Below are 13,283 nucleotides of genomic sequence, written 5' to 3' on the forward strand. Positions count from 1 at the left end.
GGTAGTGGGTGCTCTGCTCCTGGCATCATATAGATTGTGGGGAGGGGGAGGTAGATCTGGAGGAAGGGGAAGTTACCACATAAGAGGGCATTATTGGGCACTCAGGTGACAAGCTCACTGATGTCCATTACAAGAATGATATGCTGATTTTAACTATATTAGATAAAGGGTAGGTAAACTACAGCCCACAGGCCAAATCCAGTCTGCCCCAGGCTTTTGTAAATACAGTTTTATCGGAACACTGTCATGCCTATTTATTTGCATGTTGTCTATGGCCGCTCTTTTTCTGTACTGGCAGAGTTAAGCAGTTGCAGCAGGAATCATACAGTTCACAAAGCTACAATATTTACTCTCTGGCCCCCTACAGAAAACGTTTGTTCACCCCTGTATTAGACCCCTGCTACTCAAAATGAGGTTCCCCAAGCCAGCAGTCTCAGCATCACCTGGGAGCTTGTCCGACCTTCACTTGGAACTACTGACTCAGAACCTGCTTTTTTTTCCCCCATTGAGGCATTTTATTTGCATTGTATGTATTACATCCCTAGAAAAAGAATCCCAAGATTTTCCCTCCCGTGTGTTTTCGTCTCGCTTCTTCGTGGTTCATGCTGCCGGCTAAGGTTATCAGTATAATGAAACCAAACTGACTGGATGGGAGCAGGTTATTCTGCCATTTTTCTAGATCTTTGAGGTGTATATCAAACAGGGGGCTGATCTCCACACTTGTGTAACCTGCCTGTGAGGTTCACGACAATTTTCCAAGCCCTGTGATCATCAGTGTTTCCAAATTGGCCAATATAACCACGCTTCATCATCACAGCTAGAAACTGGACGATGGCTTTGGAGCACAGCCTAATAAGAACCTAGCATTTGCCTCTCTTTTTGGCATTGTTGATGCTCTTGAGAATATCAGTCAGGACATTCATGTGCACCGTTATGACGGCACAGAAAGATGGCAGGCAGAACCTGCATTTTAACAAGAGCCCTAGGTGACTTGGAGGCACGTTAAGGTTTGAGAAGCACTATATTAAACTCCTCAGTGGCACAATCAATATTATTGAAACTTTTGTTTCACACAAGCCCCCTTTAACCTGTGGGACATGATGCAATCTCCCAGGCACATTAGACTAGTGTGCCACCATCTCAGGATTCGATTCAGTGAGGTTTTTTTGGACTGTGTCAGGGCAGAGTATCACTGCGATCAGCCAGAATCAGTGCAGACAAAGGGATACCTGGCTACGGTTTGTTAGGTACCTACTCATTCATTCAATTATAACAAGTATTTATTGAGGGCACACTCTGTGCCAGGCATTGAACTACAAATGGTGAACAAATTGGCCCAGCCTCAGCCCTCACAGCTGTGAGGCTTTCACACATCACCTCACTTAATTCTTCCTATAATCTGTGAGGTGGGGACTTCAATCCCCATGAGTACACTGAGGCTCAGAGAGGTTAATGACTTGCTCAAGCTCATGTGACTGTGAGTGGCAGAGCTGAAAATAGAACCTATGTCTATCTGACACCACAGTTTATGCTTTTTCCTATGTGGCACTGCTAGACATGGTTCTAGGAGATTATAATCTAAATTAGGTCTACAGCCAGAGAGCCAGTGTTCTATAGATAAGAAGCAGAGTACTCTTATCTCCCACTTCCCAGATACAGCCAAGGTGATGCTGCAAGATTGGGGAAGGCTGGAAACTAGAGGACCTTCTCTTCAAAGTGGCAGACTTGGCACCTTTATCTGTGAGGAAGACAGATGACTTTGGTTCAATTACTTCTTCCAGACACTTAGAAAGAGGGATTCACCTAAGGTCCTAGGGTAGGACAAGAATAGCACTGCCCTGGGGAGAAAAGAGTCAGGGTTAAAGCTTCCTCCTCCAAGAGACTCTCAGGATGAATCCCATTCACTGGTGTCCCCCTGCCTTTCTGACCCTCCTCTAACCTGTTCTATACATCCCCTCCACTGACCCAGCCCTTCTTCCTTGCCTTGCTTCTCCGTCATTCTGTTGTACCCTCTTGAACTTCCATTCTGAGACCTACAAATATACCTCTCCTATGTCCTTATATCCTCAACCAGAGGAGAGAGATGAGGTAGGGAGAAGGAGGTGAGAGAGGCGGGAGGGACCACAATGGAGAGAGATCTTGGGCTAGGCCCGGGTAGTGAGGGAAGGGACATGAGGTTGAGGAAGTGGCTGGATAGGGGGAGGGGGAGGGAAGTGCAGGAATGACAGGCACGGAGTAGGGTGCCGTCTGCTGGAGCAGGAGGAAGAAGGCAGTGAGAAGCCTGCAGGGATGAGCAAAAAACAACAGCAAGATTATCATCCCATCCCCATCTCAATAACAGCAACCTTGTGAGATAGGTACTATTACCAATTCTAATTTATAATTGAGGCAACTAATAACTAGATGGATTGGGTAGATGGTTCGAGATCACATGGCTGTAAGTGGTGAAAGCAGATTGAAAACAGAGGCAGGCTGGCTTCAAAATCTGTGCTCTTATCTACCATTTTATATCGTTTCACAAGGGCACCTCACGGAAAGCAGAAAGACGTGTTTCTCTTCAGATATCTCTGGTCCCGGACTAGCCTGCTTGCTTTCATTTCAAGCAGTGCATTTGCATTTTATTAATAAGCAGAAATTAAAAAACAATTACCTCAGTTTATTGTCACAACCTAAATCAAAGCACCCAGCATAAGCAATGGTTTTTTTTTAAAAAGAAAACTGTCAAAATTTAAATATCTAAACGTAATAAATTATTGGATTTGTTTTTCTAGCTGATTTCTGGTTCACACTGAAGAAGAATTTATTCTGACACTGTTACAACTTTATGTATCTTGATTTGACCTGTATATAGGTCTCAGTTAATGGATAATACAAGGTTTCCTGGGAGGTGATGAGGATTAATCAGATCAAATGTAAGAAGGACTTCCAACCATTCAGCCCGTTCAGCAGACATGCAATGAGCAGTTCTGGTGTGCTGTGAGCAAGGAAGACAAGGAAGACGAGGGCATCAGCTCTGAGCTGTTCAAAGTGGGCCAGGCAGACCTGCCATTAGAATGGCTTCAGGATAGTATGAAGAAGCCTCCAGGAGTTGGAGCAAAGCAGGTGGAAGGAGGGAGCACAAACTGTGCCTGGGCTTGAGGGAAGGCTTTGCTGATGCTGCACAAGGAAGACCCTCTGTCTTAGTCTGTGCTCCCCTAAGTAGCCCCGGAGAAAGCACAAGGAGCTTATTTGAGGGTAATCCCAAGAAGTATGGTGAAGGGGTAGGAAAGTGAGACAGAAAAGGTAAGAAAGCCAATAAAATGTTCATTCACAAGATGGTTACAGCTATGGGCAACTAGGGCTCCATCCTGCTGGGTGCCCTTGGAGGGATTGTGTAGAATGTACCTCCAAATTGTCCCATCAAAGGATGAGGAAGCTGGGGTATTTTCCACCAACGGCCACCCCGCACTGGTTGAGGATTGCTCCTGAGGGTGCTAATTCCCTATCACCTCAGCCTGCTCCCCACATGGGCCGAGTCCTCCTGCAACAAGATAAAGCCTTCAGGCCAAGAGATGCCGGTGTGTGTAGCATGAGGCATCCTTAGTCTTCAGAAGCTGCAGGTGCCTCTGGGCTGAGCCAAGGGCACATAGATGGAGCACCCATACCTTTGGTTACACCCTCAATTAATGTTTGTTTGTTTGTTTGTAACATCTTTATTGGAGTATAATTGCTTTACAATGGTGTGTTAGTTTCTACTTTATAACAAAGTGAATCAGCTATACATATACATATGTTCCCATATCTCTTCCCTCTTGCATCTCCCTCCCACCCTCCGTATCCCACCCCTCTAGGTGGTCACAAAGCACCAAGCTGACCTCCCTGTGCTATGCGGCTGCTTCCACTAGCTAGCTATTTTACGTTTGGTTGTGTATATATGTCCATGCTACTCTCTCAGTTCGTCCCAGCTTCCCCTTCCCCCTCCCCGTGTCCTCAAGTCCATTCTTTACGTCTGCATCTTTATTCCTGTCCTGCCCCTAGGTTCATCAGAACCCTTTTTTTTTTTTTTAGATTCCATATATATGTGTTAGCATACAGTATTTGTTTTTCTCTTTCTGACTTACTTCAATCTATATGACAGGCTCTAGGTCCATCCACCTCACTACAAATAACTCAATTTCGTTTCTTTTTATGGCTGAGTAATATTCCATTGTATGTATGTGCCACATCTTCCTTATCCATTCATCTGTCGATGGACACTTAGGTTGCTTCCATGTCCTGGCTATTGTAAATAGAGCTGCAGTGAATACTGTGGTACATGACTCTTTTTGAATTATGGTATTCTCAGGGTATATGCCCAGTAGTGGGATTGCTGGGTCATATGGTAGTTCTATTTGTAGCTTTTTAAGGAACCTCCATACTGTTCTCCACAGTGGCTGTATCAATTTACATTCCCACCAACAGTGTAAGAGGGTTCCCTTTTCTCCACACCCTCTCCAGCATTTATTGTTTCTAGATTTTTTGATGATGGCCATTCTGACTGGTGTGAGATGATATCTCATTGTAGTTTTGATTTGCATTTCTGTAATCATTACTGATGTTGAGCATCCTTTCATGTGTTTGTTGGCAATCTGTATATCTTCTTGGGAGGAATATCTATTTAGGTCTTCTGCCCATTTTTGGATTTGGTTGTATTTTTTTTTTTTTTAACATCTTTATTGGAGTATAATTGCTTTACAATGGTATGTTAGTTTCAGCTTCACAACAAAATGAATCAGTTATATATATACATATATTCCCATATCTCTTCCCGCTTGCATCTCCCTCCCTCCCACCCTCCCTATCCCACCCCTCCAGGCGGTCACAAACCACCGAGCTGATCTCCCTGTGCTATGCGGCTGCTTCCCACTAGCTATCTACCTTACGTTTGGTAGTGTATATATGTCCATGCCTCTTTATCGCTTTGTCACCGTTTACCCTTCCCCCTCCCCATAGCCTCAAGTCCATTCTCTAGTAAGTCTGTGTCTTTATTCCTGTTTCACCCCTAGGTTTTTCATGTCATTTTTTTTAAAATTCCATATATATGTGTTAGCATACGGTATTTGTCTCTCTCTTTCTGACTTACTTCACTCTGTATGACAGACTCTAGGTCTATCCACCTCATTACAAATAGCTCAATTTCGTCTCTTTTTATGGCTGAGTAATATTCCATTGTATATATGTGCCACATCTTCTTTATCCATTCACCCGATGATGGACACTTAGGTTGTTTCCATCTCTGGGCTATTGTAAATAGAGCTGCAATGAACATTTTGGTACATGACTCTTTTTGAATTATGGTTTCCTCAGGGTATATGCCCAGTAGTGGAATTGCTGGGTCATATGGTAGTTCTATTTGTAGCTTTTTAAGGAACCTCCATACTGTTCTCCACAGTGGCTGTATCAATTTACATTCCCACCAACAGTGTAAGAGGGTTCCCTTTTCTCCACACCCTCTCCAGCATTTAATGTTGTCTAGATTTTTTGATGATGGCCATTCTGACTGGTGTGAGATGATATCTCATTGTAGTTTTGATTTGCATTTCTGTAATCATTACTGATGTTGAGCATCCTTTCATGTGTTTGTTGGCAATCTGTATATCTTCTTGGGAGGAATATCTATTTAGGTCTTCTGCCCATTTTTGGATTTGGTTGTATGTTTTTTTGATATTGAGCTGCATGAGCTGCTTGTAAATTTTGGAGATTAATCCTTTTTCAGTTGCTTCATTTGCAAATATTTTCTTCCATTCTGAGGGTTGTCTTTTCATCTTGTTTATGGTTTCCTTTGCTGTGCAAAAGCTTTTAAGTTTCATTAGGTCCCGTTTGTTTATTTTTGTTTTTATTTCCATTTCTCTAGGAGGTGGGTCAAAAAGGATCTTGCTTGTCACAAAGAAAGAAAACTACAGGCCAATATCACTGATGAACATAGATACAAAAATCCTCAACAAAATACTAGCAAACAGAATCCAACAGCACATTAAACGGATCATACACCATGATCAAGTGGGGTTTATTCCAGGAATGCAAGGATTCTTCAATATACGCAAATCAATCAATGTGATACACCATATTAACAAATTGAAGGAGAAAAACCATATGATCATCTCAATAGATGCAGAAAAAGCTTTCGACAAAATTCAACACCCATTTATGATAAAAACCACGCAGAAGGTAGGCAAAGAGGGAACTTTCCTCAACATAATAAAGGCCATATATGACAAACCCACAGCCAACATCGTCCTCAATGGTGAAAAACTGAAACCATTTCCACTAAGATCAGGAACAAGACAAGGTTGCCCACTCTCACCACTATTATTCAACATAGTTTTGGAAGTTTTAGCCATAGCAATCAGAGAAGAAAAAGAAATAAAAGGAATCCAAATTGGAAAAGAAGAAGTAAAGCTCTCACTGTTTGCAGATGACATGATACTATATATAGAGAATCCTAAAGATGCTACCAGAAAACTACTAGAGCTCATCAATGACTTTGGTAAAGTAGCAGGATACAAAATTAATGCACAGAAATCTCTTGCATTCCTATACACTAATGATGAAAAATCGAAAGTGAAATTAAGAAAACACTCACATTTACCATTGCAACAAAAAGAATAAAATATCTAGGAATAAACCTACCTAAGGAGACAAAAGACCTGTATGCAGAAAATTATAAGACACTGATGAAAGAAATTAAAGATGATACAAATAGATGGAGAGATATACTATGCTCTTGGATTGGAAGTACCAACATTGTGAAAATGACTCTACTACCCAAAGCAATCTACAGATTCAATGCAATCCCTATCAAACTACCACTGGCATTTTTCACAGAACTAGAACAAAAAATTTCACAATTTGTATGGAAACACAAAAGACTCCGAATAGCCAAAGCAATCCTGAGAATGAAAAACGGAGCTGGAGGAATCAGGCTCCCTGACTTCACACTATACTACAAAGCTACAGTAATCAAGACAGTATGGTACTGGCACAAAAATAGAAATATAGATCAATGGAACAGGATAGAAAGCCCAGAGATAAACCCACGCACATATGGTCACCTTATCTTTGATATAGGAGGCAAGAATATACACTGGAGAAAAGACAGCCTCTTCAATAAGTGGTGCGGAGAAAACTGGACAGCTACATGTAAAAGAATGAAATTACAACACTCCCTAACACCATACACAAAAATAAACTCAAAATGGATTAAAGACCTAAATGTAAGGCCAGACACTATCAGACTCTTAGATGAAAACATAGGCAGAACACTCTATGACATAAATCACAGCAAGATCCTTTTTGACCCACCTCCTAGAGAAATGGAAATTAAAACAAAAATAAACAAATGGGACCTAATGAAACTTCAGAGCTTTTGCACAGCAAAGGAAACCATAAATAAGACCAAAAGACAACCCTCAGAATGGGAGAAAATAATTGCAAATGAAGCAACTGAAAAAGGATTAATCTCCAAAATTTACAAGCAGCCCATGCAGCTCAATAACAAAAAAACAAACAACCCAATCCATAAATGGGACAAAGACCTAAATAGACATTTTTCCAAAGAAGATATACAGATTGCCAACAAACACATGAAAGAATGCTCAACATCATTAATCATTAGAGAAATGCAAATCAAAATTATAATGAGATATCATCTCACACCGGTCACAATGGCCATCATCAAAAACTCTACAAACAATAAATGCTGGAAAGGGTGTGGAGAAAAGGGAACCCTCTTGCACTGTTGGTGGGTTGCAAATTGATACAGCCACTATGGAGAACAGTATGGAGGTTCCTTAGAAAACTAAAAATAAAACTACCATATGACCCAGCAATCCCACTACTGGGCATATACCCTGAGAAAACCATAATTCAAAAAGAGTCATGTACCAAAATGTTCATTGCAGCTCTATTTACAATAACCAGGAGACGGAAGCAGCCTAAGTGTCCATCAACAGATGAACGGATAAAGAAGAAGTGGCACATATATACAATGGAATATTCCTCAGCCATAAAAAGAAACGAAATTGAGTTATTTGTAGTGAGGTGGATGGACCTAGAGTCTATCATACAGAGTTAAGTAAGTCAGAAAGAGAAAAACAAATACTGTATGCTAACACATATATATGGAATCTAAGAAAAAAAAAAAAAGGTCATGAAGAACCTAGGGGTAAGATGGGAATAAAGACACAGACCTACTAGAGAATGGACTTGAAGGTATGGGGAGGGGGAAGGGTAAGTTGTGACAAAGTGAGAGGGGGCATGGACATATATACACTACCAAATGTAAAATAGATAGCTAGTGGGAAGCAGTCGCATAGCACAGGGAGATCAGCTCGGTGGTTTGTGACCACCTAGAGGTGTGGGATAGGGAGGGTGGGACGGAGGGAGACGCAAGAGGGAAGAGATATGGGAACCTATGTACATGTATAACTGATTCAGTTTGTTATAAAGCAGAAACTAACACAGCATTGTAAACCAATTATACTCCAATAAAGATGTTAAAAAAAAGAAAAGGATCTTGCTGTGATTTATGTCATAGAGTGGTCTGCCTATGTTTTCCTCTAATCAATTAATGTTTGAATGAATGAATACTGAATCAGAAAATGGAGTTGACATTTGAGCTGGGTCAAGGAATGGAAGCTAAGTGCAGTAAGGCCAGAGTGGAAAGGTAGGACAGACTGCTATAATGGAAAGACATGTTTTAAGTTCAGATGACCATGGATTTAAATCTCAGCTTTACCGTTTCCTGAGTGACCTGGAATATTACATTTAAACTCAACTTTCTCATTTGTAAAATGAGAATAACAATATCTACTTCATAAGTCTGTTGTCAGGATTAAATACAATAGTATCTGTAAAGTTACTGGCACATGGTAGGTGTTCTATACATAGTGGCCAGGATTGCAGTCGGCTGTCACAAAATGGCAGCTACAATTGTTAATCCCTGGGAGCAGGAGTGATGCAAGCAAATATTTAGTTCAGGGAGCAAGTGAGCTATGTCTTGGGCATAGTGACCTGTTTAGCTTGGCTAGAGGCTGGAAATACAGGTTGAGGCCTTGCACGTCTTTTTTTTTTTTTTTTTTTTTACATCTTTATTGGAGTATAATTGGTTTACAATGCTGTGTTAGTTTCTGCTTTATAACAAACTGAATCAGTTATACATATACATATGTTCCCATATCTCTTCCCTCTTGCGTCTCCCTCCCTCCCACCCTCCCTGTCCCAACCCTCTAGGTGGTCACAAAGCACCGAGCTGATCTCCTTGTGCTATGCGGCTGCTTCCCACTAGTTATCTATTTTACATTTGGTAGTGTGTATATGTCCATGCCACTCTCTTGCTTTGTCACAGCTTACCCTTGCACGTCTTTAAGACTCAGCTCAAATGGTACCTCCCCTTCACTTCTCACCACTGCATTCAGCCTTTGCTCCCACCTCCTATTGACACTGCTCTTACTAAGGCCAACTACCCCAATTTAACAATCTATTTCAAAAGGTCCTTTCTTCCCAACTTTAACAAATTATGAAATATCACTGCATGCAAAAGACAATAGAAAATAAAAGAATGCTTCTCCATGTGTTCCACTATCCAGTTAAAGAAGTGAATTATTACAATACGTGAAGTCCTCCTGTATCCCTTTTTTCCTCCAATCTTCCTGCTCTTTTCCGGAGGTAACCAAATTCCTGAGTGGATTTAGTATTTAATATTCACGTGTATATTTTTATAATCTTACTACATAAGTATACCAAAGTAATGTATGGTATTATTTTACATCTATTCAAACTTCATGTAAGTGGTATCATACTATACTTATCCTTCTGCGACTTTTTTCATTCAACAATCTAGGTTTGAGATTTATCTACATTGGTGTACAGACTCTGCTTTAGTCATTTCACTGCTGTGTAGCATCATTCTAAATGTAACTAGGGACTTACCCGGTGGTCCAGTGGTCAAGAATCCACCTTCCAATGCAGGGGACGTGGGTTCAACCCCTGGTTGGGGAAATAAGATCCCACATACCATGGGGCAACTAAGCCCACATGCCACAACTACTGAGCCCACGCGCCTCAAGTAGAGAGCCCGCGTGCTGTAAACTTCAGAGTCCATGCACCACAACTTAGGGAGAGAAAACCCACACACCACAACTAGAGAGTAGCCCTGCGCATGGCAACGGAAGGTCCTGACGCAACGAAGATCCCGTGTGCTGCAACTAAGACCCGACACAGCCCAAAATAAATAAAAAAGATTAAAAAATATACAAATGTAACTAATACTTTGAACAAGCACAACATTTGGGAGGTCACGTTAAAGCAGCTTTATTTTCGTTTTCCACTGACCCCTTAAATTTATTCTACAGAGTTACTTCTTCCCTTGCTCCTAGATAAAATTTAGGGTGGGCCCCCTAAATTTTCTGATCACTCTTGGGTAGTGAAAAGTGTTCTGGTCCCTTTAGTTACAAAACACAATCTCAGAAGGCATTTGAATCTGTGTCATGCGGTGCTTTGGTGAGTTCTTTGGAGACTCACCTGCCCATAATGGAGATCTGTCACTGGCATTTCTCTGATGTGGGCAAAAACACCTTTCTCAAATCTGGACAGCTGCATGTAAATCAATGAAGTTAGAACACTCCCTCACACCAAAAATAAACTCAAAATGGCTGAAAGACTTAAACATAAGACATACACCGTAAAACTCCTAGAAGAGAACATAAGTAATACATTCTGTGATATAAATCACAGCAATGTTTTCTTAGGTCGGTCTCCCAAGGCAATAGAAATAAAAGCAAAAATAAACAAATGGGACCTAATCAAACTTATAAGCTTTTGCACAGCAAAGGAAACCATAAACAAAATGAAAAGACAACCTACAGAATGGGAGAAAATGTTTGCAAATGATGCAACTACAAGGGCTTAATTTCCAAAATATATAAACAGCTCATACAACTCAATAACAGAAAAACAAACAACCCAATCAAAAAATGGGCAGAAGACCTAAATAGACATTTCTCCAAAGACATGCAGATGGCCCATGGGCACATGAAAAAATGTTCAACACTGCTAATTATTAGAGAAATGCAAATCAAAACTACAATGAGGTACCACTTCACACCGGTCAGGATGGTCATAATTTAAAAAGTCTACAAATAATAAATGTTGGAGAGGGTGTGGAGAAAAGGGAACCCTCCTACACTGTTGGTGGGAATGTAAGTTGGTGCAGTCACTATGAAAAACAATATGAAAATTCCTTAAAAAACTAAAAATAGAGTTGCCATACGATCCAGCAATCCCACTCCTGGAGAAAATATATATCTGGAGAAAACTATAATTCAAAAAGATATGTGCACCCCAATGTTCATAGCAGCACTATTTACAACAGCCAAGACATGGAAGCAACCTAAATGTCCATTGACAGATGAATGGATAAAGAAGATGTGGTATACATACAATGGAATATTACTCAGCCATAAAAAAGAATGAAATAATGCCATCTGCAGCAACATGGATGGCCCTAGAGATTATCATACTAAGTGTAGTAAGTCAGACAGAGAAAGACAAATGCCATATGATATTACTTATATGTGGAATCTAAAATATGATACAAATGAACTTATTTACAAAATAGAAACAGACTCACAGACATAGAAAACAAACTTACGGTTACCAAAGGGGAAAGGGGGTTGGGGGGATAAATTAGGAGTTTGGGATTACCAGATACAAAGTACTATATATAAAACAGATGAACAACAAGGTCCTACTATATAGGACAGGGAACTATAGTCAATATTCTGTAATAAACCATAATGGAAAAGAATATGAAAAAGTATGGCTCACACGTGCATTCTTTGCCCAGACCAACTCCTAGAGCACAGGTCCATTCTAACATGACTTCTGTACCTCTCCTCTTTCCATCTCCAATTCCCAAGCCTTTTGTTACCCTCAGTGTGGTACAAAGTAAAGAATTGAGACTGGTTTTCAAAAATCTTTTTTACAAGTCCTGCATGGTGATTCTGCATTTCACTTTGGAATGAGACTAAAACAGTTCAATTTTAACATCTGTCACATATTTGATAAAGATACGATATTTATCCAGTCTCCTGATTATCATTTAAATCATTTGCAATGTTCTACTGTCATGAATAATGCAACAAGGAATAGTCTTGACTTCTTTTATTCATATCTCACATGTACATATATATGCAATTTTATTTTGCATATATATCTAAGAGTATAGTTGCTTGACCAGAGGTATGTATATCTTAACTTTTACTAGGTATTGTCAGATTTTTCTTCTAGATGGTTTTATGAGTTTTTACTCTCTAGAGCAATGTATGAGAGTTCCAATTTCTCCACATCTTCTCCAAAACTTGCTCTTGCTAGACTTTTAGATTTTAGTCAATTTGATGATGATGAGGTTCAGGGCAGGCCACCCCCAAATATGCCACTTTGGCATAATGATTATTTTAAATTAAATTGAATTACTTAAGAAACAGCTGATGCAAAAAGGACCCTCTGGGGGACTTCCCTGGTGGTCCAGTTGTTACGACTCTGCGCTCCCATTGTGGGGGGGCCCAGGTTCGGTCCCTGGTCAGGGAACTAGGATCCCACATACTGCAACTAGAGAGCCCACACACTGCAGCTAGAGAAGCCCACGCACCGCAATGAAGACCCAGTGCAGCCAAAATAAACAAACAAACAAACAAACAAATAAATAAATAAATAAATAAATAAAAAAGAAGGACACTCTGACCCTCCTTTGTATCCCTACAAACAGAAAGTAAATCTCCCAGGTGAAAGGTACCCACCCTGTACCAGGAGGTAGAGAGAAATCCTCATCATCAGCGATAGAGAATTTAGAGCCAAGAAGGCTGTATAAACAAAGCTTGTTACTTCTTTACTAAATTACTACCCCAAGACCAAACTTCTTTGTCTTGTCAATTCTTCACAAATTTATTTTTTTTCTGTTTGTTTGTTTTTGTTTTTTGTATAAAAGGTATAAAATTTACCTTCTTTGGTCATGTCTTTGGGTCCTATACTTATGAGACCTCTGTACATAAAAAATTAATTTTTTTCTCTGGTTAACTTGTCTTGTGTCAATTTAATTATTAGACCACTCAAAAGAACCAAGAGGAGTAGGGGGAAATTTTCCCCTCCCTGACAATGGTATGTTAACATATTTCACTCTTGTTTTAATTTACATTTTAATTTTCAGATTTATTCATCATTTATTTTGTGGTTAGAACTTTTGGAGTCTTATTTAAGAACTCTTACTG

The 13,283-nt window shown here is 40.1% G+C and overlaps 1 pseudogene; it reads right to left on the reverse strand.

The window, feature by feature from the left end:
• Window positions 1-541: 541 nt before the first annotated feature.
• LOC117311711 (small ribosomal subunit protein uS8-like) lies at window positions 542-923 on the reverse strand (annotated as a pseudogene).
• Between the last annotated feature and the right edge of the window lie 12,360 nt (window positions 924-13,283).

This window comes from Tursiops truncatus, chromosome 1 (assembly GCF_011762595.2).
Source record: "Tursiops truncatus isolate mTurTru1 chromosome 1, mTurTru1.mat.Y, whole genome shotgun sequence".
Taxonomy (NCBI): domain Eukaryota; kingdom Metazoa; phylum Chordata; class Mammalia; order Artiodactyla; family Delphinidae; genus Tursiops; species Tursiops truncatus.